Raw genomic sequence first — 9658 nt, forward strand, 5'->3', positions numbered from 1 at the left:
ACTGCCCCATAGATATTGACCAATTTGTTATATACTTGTAAATTCTTTTCAACATTCCTGGTAACTGTAAGTGTGTCTGTTCTTTTGGGTTTTCCATGAAACTGGGTATGTATTTATTTCAAATTTCAATGAGACTTTCAACTACACCTCTCTATTAGTCTGTTAGGACTGCCATAATAAAGTATTGCAGACTGGGTGTCAAAGAAGGTATATGTATTTTCTCATGATCTGGAAGCCAGAAGTCTGAGATTAAGGCATTGGCAGGATTGGTTTCTTCTGAGGCCTCTCTCCTTGGATTGCAGATGGCTGCCTTCTCCTCTTAATCTTCATATGGTCTTCCCCTTAGTGCCGGTCTGTGTCCTAATCTCTTATAATGAGGCCAATCATGTAATCATTTTATCTTAGTTATCTGCTTAAAAACCCTAACTCCAAAATAGTCACATTCTGAGGTGTTGAGGGATAGGACTTCAACATACGAATTGGCAGTGAGGCAGGGCACAATTCTGTCCATAACATATTTTTTTAAATAAATTATTCTTTAACACTTCTCAAGTGATAATTTCTCCAAATGGACCTATAAAGGAATATTTAAAACATCTTAAGTGGGCCAACATTATGACTAAAGATGATGGGCTCCGTTTTTACCACATGTACCAGTATGCATATTTTCTATTATTCTTGAGTGCTTTGCAATAAAAGTTTTCCTTTATTATGGGCATACTTCTACAGCTCCATTTTCACATTCCATTGGATAATTAAGGTACTACCAAAGGTGTGGCTCTCTTCACTGGCCCGCACTCCTGAGCTACTATGTGTAAACACATCCTCAAGAGTGTGCAGAATTAAGAAAATTGTGCTGAATAAGATTCGAAATAAGGTAAGCTGAGGACTTCAAAGAGTGTAATGAAGTAATGAAAGACTAGACTTCCAGAAACCCAATACCTAACTCTACCTGGAGCAAGTCACATTGACTTTCACCATCTAGTTTTCCCAACATTGTGCTATGGATGAAAAGAAGTCACAAACAACATCAAGGGCAACCTTAAAGGATAAGAAAAGTGGAAACCCAAAGCACCAACCAATTCTTTTGGTAAATTCATTCGGTAAATTCTGGCATATTTAAATGAGCCTGATTTTAGAGTCTGAGAAATTTCTGGCAGTGTGGCAAACAGATCTGGAAATCTGGGGTGAGATTACAGCTCTGATTCACATGGCTGAGTGAACACAGATGGTTTTCTTTCATTGTTTTGCTTTTCGTATTTACTGCCGGATTCCTTACCTGATCCTAAGAATGTGAGATCTTAGGAGACAAAGACCTGGTCTCTTGCTCATGACTATAGCTGGAACAAAGAAAAAAAAAAGGTGGGAGGGTGGTAGGTATTCAATACATATTGTTGAGTGGAATGAGTGAAAATCACTGAACTTCTTTGGATCTCACTTTCCTTGTAATTTAAACATGGAGCGGGTAATAAAATTCACTGAACAGTGTTGTTTTAAGGAATAAATATGCATGAAGCTCCTAGATATACCAGACCCTTAGCAGAAGTTTTGTGCCAGAATACTCCCCAGTTCCTCTGCAAACTGACTTTAGACTGGCCACTAGTCTGTGAAACATGCTCATATGTTTGTTTCCCAGTTTAGGCTCTAGCTCAGGCCCCACTACAGCTACACGTAATGTACAATTAGTCTATATTCCCTTTCCCAATGAAGAGCCAGACAAAAATTACCTAAAAGTGTCCCTTATTCAAAGATACTTTTCCCTAGTACTTCTTAAGCTATTTTCCTTTAATTTCCACTCAATAAACATGTCTTAAATGAATGATGAACCAATGACTTTCACTCACAAAGCCTATGCACCCCTTCCTTCTTCTCCAATGTTTCAGAAACTTTCATTTTCATGGATTTCTGCCATGATCAAAGATACATATTCCATTTTGAACCTGGCTGAGGGATGATTCTAAATTTTGAAAAAAAGCTTAGTGGCCAAATGGAACATTTAGATGTGCATGAATTCACCAAAACCCTAAGAGCTCTAGGAAAATTCTCCTAAGTCAGACTTCAGGGTGACCTCTAGAAAGTGACATTAACCCTGATAGCTGCTGGCAGATTCATGTTGGCATCAGCGTCTGGAGGGATAGGCAAAGACTTCCTTCTCACTCATGTGAAGTGTTCAGAGAGCTTTTACCTAGCAATTTTAGCTGCAGGAGAATTCTGCAGAGAGGCACAACAATGCCCAGAAAATGGAAAATCTCCTAGAGCAATAAATAACCCTTTGGGGGTTTAAACGTCTTTCTCATTTTAGTGTCTTCATGGTAGAAGAACTCAGAATCCAGCAGCATCGATGCTAAATATCGATAAAGACTCTGGATTTGGGTCATTTTTGTGACTCTCATTGCTGCTTCTCTGCCTCCTTTTATCACATACACAATAAATAAGGAATTGGGATATATGCAGAATAACACGCAAACTGGAAATTTAGAGAAAGAAAAAGGGAGAGAGAGAGTCTGAAACTCTCCACCCACCACCCTCAACCCTAAACACCTTCAAAAAATTCAAGGTCCTTTTTGTTTTAATTAACTATTTCTTCTGCTTCAGAATCACCCTCAGGAGGAACTTAAACACCTCAAACTTCAGAATGTGCAGATTCCCCTCAAGCCGCTTATGTCATTTTTCATTTGGCACCAAACATGATCACACTCTCTAAAATGTTTAGCAGGAATTTTTTAAAGTAAAAGAATCCCTAAAAAGGGCAGCCACTGCGCACACATACACCGCTTTTTTTCTCCTTAAAAGCATTAGGAATTGAACCAACTGACAAAAGGGACTACTAGTACCTTAACTACTCCCCCAGGGACAGGCTGAGGGTCTGTGAAAATTGCATTAACTCCTTCAGGTGAGGCGTGGACACCGACCCTCATGCTGCTGTGTTAGCTTGATCAGAGGTCAGTACTTGCAGGCAGCGCTGCGATCTCAAAAGGTCACAACGATACTTAAGATTTCTATTTGTGTGCATCTCAGTGACATTTGAGATGCAGCCCATTATTTTTCTTCTAAAATTATTTCTTTACTTTACAAGAAAGTCCCTTTCCTCAAGGAGCTGAAATGAAAGATTATTGCTTTTGGATTGGAGGTCAGTTCTAGATAATGAAGTGAGAATGCAGGAAGAATACCTTGAAGTCATATGAGGTAGATAGCTGGGTCCTATCTTATGACACAAGGTCAAGTTGTCAAGTCAGCAGAGGAAGCCCAGATGGTGATCAAGCAAAACTATTCTTAGAGAATCCTTAGGGAGATGCCACACTAGAGATCTACCTACCATCTCTCAGTCAGTTCAAATGAGCTTTTGAACTAATTATATATGTGTGTGTGTATATATACATATACATTATATTATATATTATATATTTTATTATATAATATATATTATATTATATATTTATATATATGTATATATTATATTATATATATTAATATATATATATATATATATTTAAGGGTATCCATGACTTGTTTTAATCAAGTATGGTAAGACATGGAGACACAGAAATGACTGCCATGAAGGATGTAATTTACTCACAGTTTCCTAGATACAGTAAGCACAGCAAACCATGCAGGGCCACATGAGGTGGCACCCAGGCCACTCACAAGGTAGAAGAACAAGGGGAAGATGTGGTCAAGAGCCTTTATGTTAGTTTCTTTTAGAAGGAGTGGGTGAGGCAGGGTAAGCAGGCTGAGTATTGGCTAGTTTGAATAATCTCAGTGGGCTCTGAGGCTTAAGGCTTAAGGGTTGCTCCTGGTTGCCTATTATACCTGGTCTTGGGGTGACTAAGACAGGTGGAAAAAATGGCCCAGAGTGAGAGCCCAGTAAAGGAAGTGGTTGGGGGTATCGGCTCTAGATTTGTTGATTTTTTTTTATGAAAGATGTGTCCTTTTACTATCTCTAGAAATTAGCTAACCCTGGGGGGTTGTGTGCCTCCAGAGTCAGTGAGGCCTCAAGATGTCAAAGTATCAAAAATGCAAAATAAAAGGACACACACATGCACATACACATATGCACTCTTGTCCTGTATTCATGCCCATCAAACAACTCTTGAATTTTCCTTTCAGTGCATTTATTTTTTGGTCTACCCAGAATCTAGTACCCATCTTCAATGTAAGGTATACTTGGGGTTCATCAAGGTTCTCTGCCCTTCCCTGCTCAGGGGGTAAGCTTTTGACCCAGGCTATAGCCAACTTCCTCTGTCAGAAAATCGAACCTTTTGTGAAGTAATTAAAGACAAGAAAACTACTGGAACAGATTCAAGAAAATGGCCTCCTCAACATCCCAACACATTAGCTTGCAACGGATTTCCAGAGTTACTTTAGTTTTTGTCCTCTCCGAAATCCATTTCTTCAGTATTTCCTTAAATGGAGCTTCCCCATATGTTTTTATTAAATTCATTTTTAATATAAGCTAGTCAGTGTGGATTTCTGGTGCTTACAGCCAAAGAAACTGCAATGAAGCAGTCTACCTGTAAATAGAGAAAGTACTGGTGATTTGGACTTTACTATTTCTTATCTCTTTATAACGATTCAACAAAGTTTTCTTCTAATAATGATTGTGCTTTCTATATCATAGGAACTGTGAAATAATCACATAAATACAGGGGTTTCAGTTCTATGAGACAGTTATATTTTCTACTGTGTGCTAATAAATCGACATCCTGTTTTCTACCCCAGTCTTCTGCATTACAGTTAGCATGATTTCTTTTTTTTTTTAAGATGTTATTTATTTATTTGACAGAGAGAGACAGCCAGCGAGAGAGGGAACACAAGCAGGGGGAGTGGGAGAGGAAGAAGCAGGCTCATAGCAGAGGAGCCTGATGTGGGGCTCGATCCCAGAACGCCAGGATCACACCCTGAGCCGAAGGCAGACGCTTAACCGCTGTGCCACCCAGGTGCCCCTACAGTTAACATGATTTCTGACATTTCTCATGATAGGTGGTCACTGACAAGGGCTAGACCCTGAAACCTCAAAATGGAAAGCCAGGGCCAGTCACTTACTTTTAGACACTATCGCTCACTGAAGACCAATGCCAGGTACAAGCTCTTATTATCCTCTACTGATTTTTAGAGGTCTCAATGACACTTCAGGGACTGAGGTGGAAAGGTTAACACAAAATTACTTTCTGGACTTTGTGGTCATAGCAACGGGAAGAGAGCTGCATCAGTGGCCACTCTGGCAGCTGCCAGGACAATCTGCTTACTGTCTCTTGACATTAGAGCAGTTTAAGCCTTCTTAACTAGCCCCATCTTGCCTGCCAGCCTATGTGGATTTTTTCTCATTGGTCTGCGACTAGGTGTCTTCACTCCCTATTCACACAATGGCCACATTGTCTGGTCAGACAATGGCTGAATTGGGTCTTGAGGCAGAGGGGTTTTGACAGCTTGAAAACATCCAACAATAATGTCAAAGCAACCAAGGGCATTGGATGATACTTGCAGTTGTGTTGTCCACTGCTCTTTTATTACTTCTTGTAAAAGCGACTATCTTCTCACACAAAGGTCATTCAAGGTGGGGGGATCATGCCTCTTGGAAAAAGAATGGGTGATTGCAAATTCAAGTTTAGTGATGGTCTTCTCCAAAACACAGTATTGTTGACAAACGAGTGCCAATATATTGGAAATGGAAATTGTCAGAAGGCCAATCTGGTCTCAGGAAAGGGGAGAATAATACGATCTATTTTGTCCTTAATCCCTAAGATAGTATATACCATTCCTAAAGAAAATTTGTATCAAAAAATATATCAGACATAAACATGAGAACACGAATCCTGAAATCCCATATTTCGGGAAAGGTACTCAAGGACTCTCAGCCTATGGCAACACACCAGTAGCATTAGTCACTGCTGACTGTGTGGCACTGGCTTGTTGCCTGGAAAACAGACTTTGGGGTATTTTTTACAGCAATCAAGAAGGTTTCATTAAAAGATAATTAGTATCAGACAACACTGGGAAAGCCTTTCATCTGATTCATCAAGCTCATAAACAAGATAGTCCCAGCATGCCACAGTTCCATGAAATGAAAAGACATTTGTTATCCTGAATTACGATCAGTGACTATTCAACATAAGCCTCTGTAGCCTAGAGAGTCCAGAACGCTTGGTTGTTCTTTGCCAAGGTCCATTTGGTTTAACCTTTTGTTCTCTTTCCTTCATGTTGGAGATGCAAGGATGTCCCCTGGCTAAACATTAGCAGCCAAAACATTTAATTCACTAGTTACCAAGGGCTCAATATATTTCAGAGGCTGCTGAGCATTTTACACGCATTTCCTCATTTACCCTTTCATCGCCACCAATAGCATCCCATTTTACAGGTGAAGAAGATAAGACCCTGCAACCTCCCTGCTGAAAACACCAATAGCCACCCACTATGTTTAAAATAAAAATCTCAACTTCTTATGGTAGCTGGTAAGGTCCTCCATGATCTGGCCCCTGCCTACCCTTCCGACATCATCTCAGGACAGGCTTTTGCTCATACACTCTCTTTATTCTATTTCTTGAACTCACTGAGTATATCCCTGCTTCATAGCCTTTTCTCTGGCTATTCCCTTTGCCTGCAATGCTCTTTGGCCAGCTCTTCATCGCTGGCTACTCCTTACTATTCCAGTCTCAGCGCTAATGTCACTTATATGGAGAATCCTTTCCTGATCACCTTTCTAAATGACTTCTCCCCCTCTATTTCTTTCTTTTATCTTTTCCTCAATAGCATGTATCACCATAAGAAATTAGTTGTTAAATAATTTATTTTTGTATCATATTGCTCAATTTTAATGTAATCTTCATATCAGTTACCTCTGTGCTGTTCATCATCCTCTACTCACTCACTTGGGGTATTTTAGTTTAGGTGTATGATAAATGTCTCCTGATCGAATGCATGTGTGAACAAATGAGTGAGCTTCAGGGATTATAGGTGATTCACCAAAGGTCATATAACTCTTAAGTGACAGAGGCAGGACTCAAATCTAGGTCATCCTAATTCCAAAACTCAAATTTTTTTTTAAATTTTAAACACTTTTTTAAAGATTTTTATTTATTTGAGAGAGAGAGAGAGAGATCATAAGCAGGGGGAGGGGTAGAGGGAGAAGCAGACTCCCCAGTGAGCAGGGAGCCTGATGTAGAACTTGATCCCAGGACCCCAGGAGGATGACCTGAGCCAAAGGCAGATGCTTAACTCACTGAGCCACCCAGGTGCCCCCCAAAACTCAAATTCTTAATCACTGTCCTAGATTGTTTCTCTGTGGAGCTTTAAACTTATCAACTTGCATTCATCATTTGAATATGTGCTCAGAGAAATTGGGCTCCAATGAAGTAGAGGACGGAGATCATAACCGAATATGCGAAAAAATGTAGGGCTGGTATTCAACTGGTACACCGTAGCATTACCATATTAATGTTAAAATATTAAAATGCTTCTGTAGTGATTGGCGTGTAGCCATTGCTATGAAATCTCCACGTGACCCCTCTCAGTCCTTCCCCTGACACCGCCTCAAGACTTGGAACAACCTCCTGCTGGACCTTTACTTGATTCAGTAACTAAAAGATTTATACCCGGCATGGAAGCAGACTTCCAAGACCATTCTCATCCATTCTGATTGATCATAGCCACTGATCATTTCTGGAAAAACACTGAAGAAAGTCATCATAAAATCCAAGTTATTAACTTGGACTACCCTTTCTCAAGATATAAAGCCTAGGGGCGCCTGGGTGGCACAGTGGTTAAGCGTCTGCCTTCAGCTCAGGGCGTGATCCCGGCGTTACGGGATCGAGCCCCACATCAGGCTCCTCTGCGATGAGCCTGCTTCTTCCTCTCCCACTCCCCCTGCTTGTGTTCCCTCTCTCGCTGGCTGTCTCTATCTCTGTCAAATAAATAAATAAAATCTTTAAAAAAAAAAAAAGATATAAAGCCTAAACCATATCAGCTCAGCTGCAGGAGGATAAGCAAGAAAGTTCTTTTCCCTTTTATCTCATCAAACACTTATTATAAATTAAATAATTTTAAATAAATTAAACTAAAGCTTAATAAAAGAAGAGAAAAGGATAGGCGATAGTGGAGGGTATTGTGAACTATTAATTGAACCGGCAAACCTGAAGTGTCCTGAATAAAATTGAGGGTCCTATAAAGGAGCATAATAATCATTTTCCCTTCAACTTTAGCTTATAATTCTCTTTTTGTCTCATGCCTCCCATTTGTATTGAATGCTTAAGATTGACCTGATGAATAAGCTAGTGTTACAACGATCTGTGAATACAATAATGGCCAATATTTACTGGATATTTATCATGTTGGGAACTGGGAATACTGCTTAAAATATTATGTACACATCATTCATTTATTCAAATTCCCACAATACAATTCTACAAGGTATGCAACATCATCGTTCTTTCATAGACAAGAACACTGAGCATTGTAGACATTTGTAACTTGTCTTAGGTTATGCAACTTATACTAAGCGTTGGAGTCCAAATTTGAACCAGGGTCTCACTGATTTCAGAGTAAGATCTCCTTACCATGCTGCAGAAGTCTCAAAAAAAGACAAGCTTGACTAGTTTTCCAAGTTTCTAGTTAATCCCCACCAAGAGAACAGAAAGAAAGTAGTTTGTCTGGAAGTTCCTGTTAATGTGAAATGATTAACTCTCTTGAATTTAAGCAAAGAACGCAGCAATGGTTATCTGGTTTTGCTTTACAACTTTTCCATATGTTTCTATTCCACTGGCATATGGTAATGTTGAACTGAAGACAGTTCTCACTGAAAAATAATTAAGCCTCAGGATGAAACTAAACCCTAACACATGCCTGCAAGTCCATTTCACTAAGATGCTGTTCCTGGTGCATTTGTCAGTCTAACAGATAAAAGGCTGTATTAATTGCTTCGGGGATGGGAGACAATCCCTTTGCCTTCTCTGACTTACGACTACCATTAAGAGACTTAACACAGTAGTGGCATGGGCAGAAGAAATCCTGCCCAATAAAACACAAAATGAAGTCATAGGAGGAGCTGTGGTGAGGGGAAAAAAGCCTGTAAAGTATTATTGATTAACTAATTAGTCAGTGTTTATAAAGAGCCTTAACAATTAGCCTCACTATATATATTTAAAGGATCATTTTATTGATAGTGGGGCAGTATAGAATGGTTCTCTTTTTGGTAGTGGAGGTGCATGTGAACAGAATATAGATGGGTATCGAATGGCAAAAGCCATTTTACCTGATTGTCCCTTCATCTTTCTATATTTAAAACACCTAAAATATTCAAGATATCAAGTAAAACAAGCAAACTACATCAGCTCACAACCATTTAGAGACTAATCATCCAGGCTGAGGATAACCCAGGTCTTCAATCATCTTTCTGAGATGGAATTGGGTTTTGTACTTTTCACACACATTGGCAATTTACAAGAATGTATGTAGGATAGTGGAATGAAATAAAACTCCACATGTTTTCTTTCAATCCAATCCTTTTGCTTTTCCATTGGCACATAATTTTTGTTTTTCTTCCATGTGCTAGGTTCTTGTCTTGGTATCGTTTTAGAAGTCAGCTTGGAAGCCAACATAAAGCATGGCTGTTGCCCCAACCATGACTTTACATGCACACATGGTAGTTAAAAAGCAAACCACACTA

The sequence above is a fragment of the Ailuropoda melanoleuca genome, chromosome 4 (assembly GCF_002007445.2).
Source record: "Ailuropoda melanoleuca isolate Jingjing chromosome 4, ASM200744v2, whole genome shotgun sequence".
In the NCBI taxonomy this organism is placed as follows: Eukaryota; Metazoa; Chordata; class Mammalia; order Carnivora; family Ursidae; genus Ailuropoda; species Ailuropoda melanoleuca.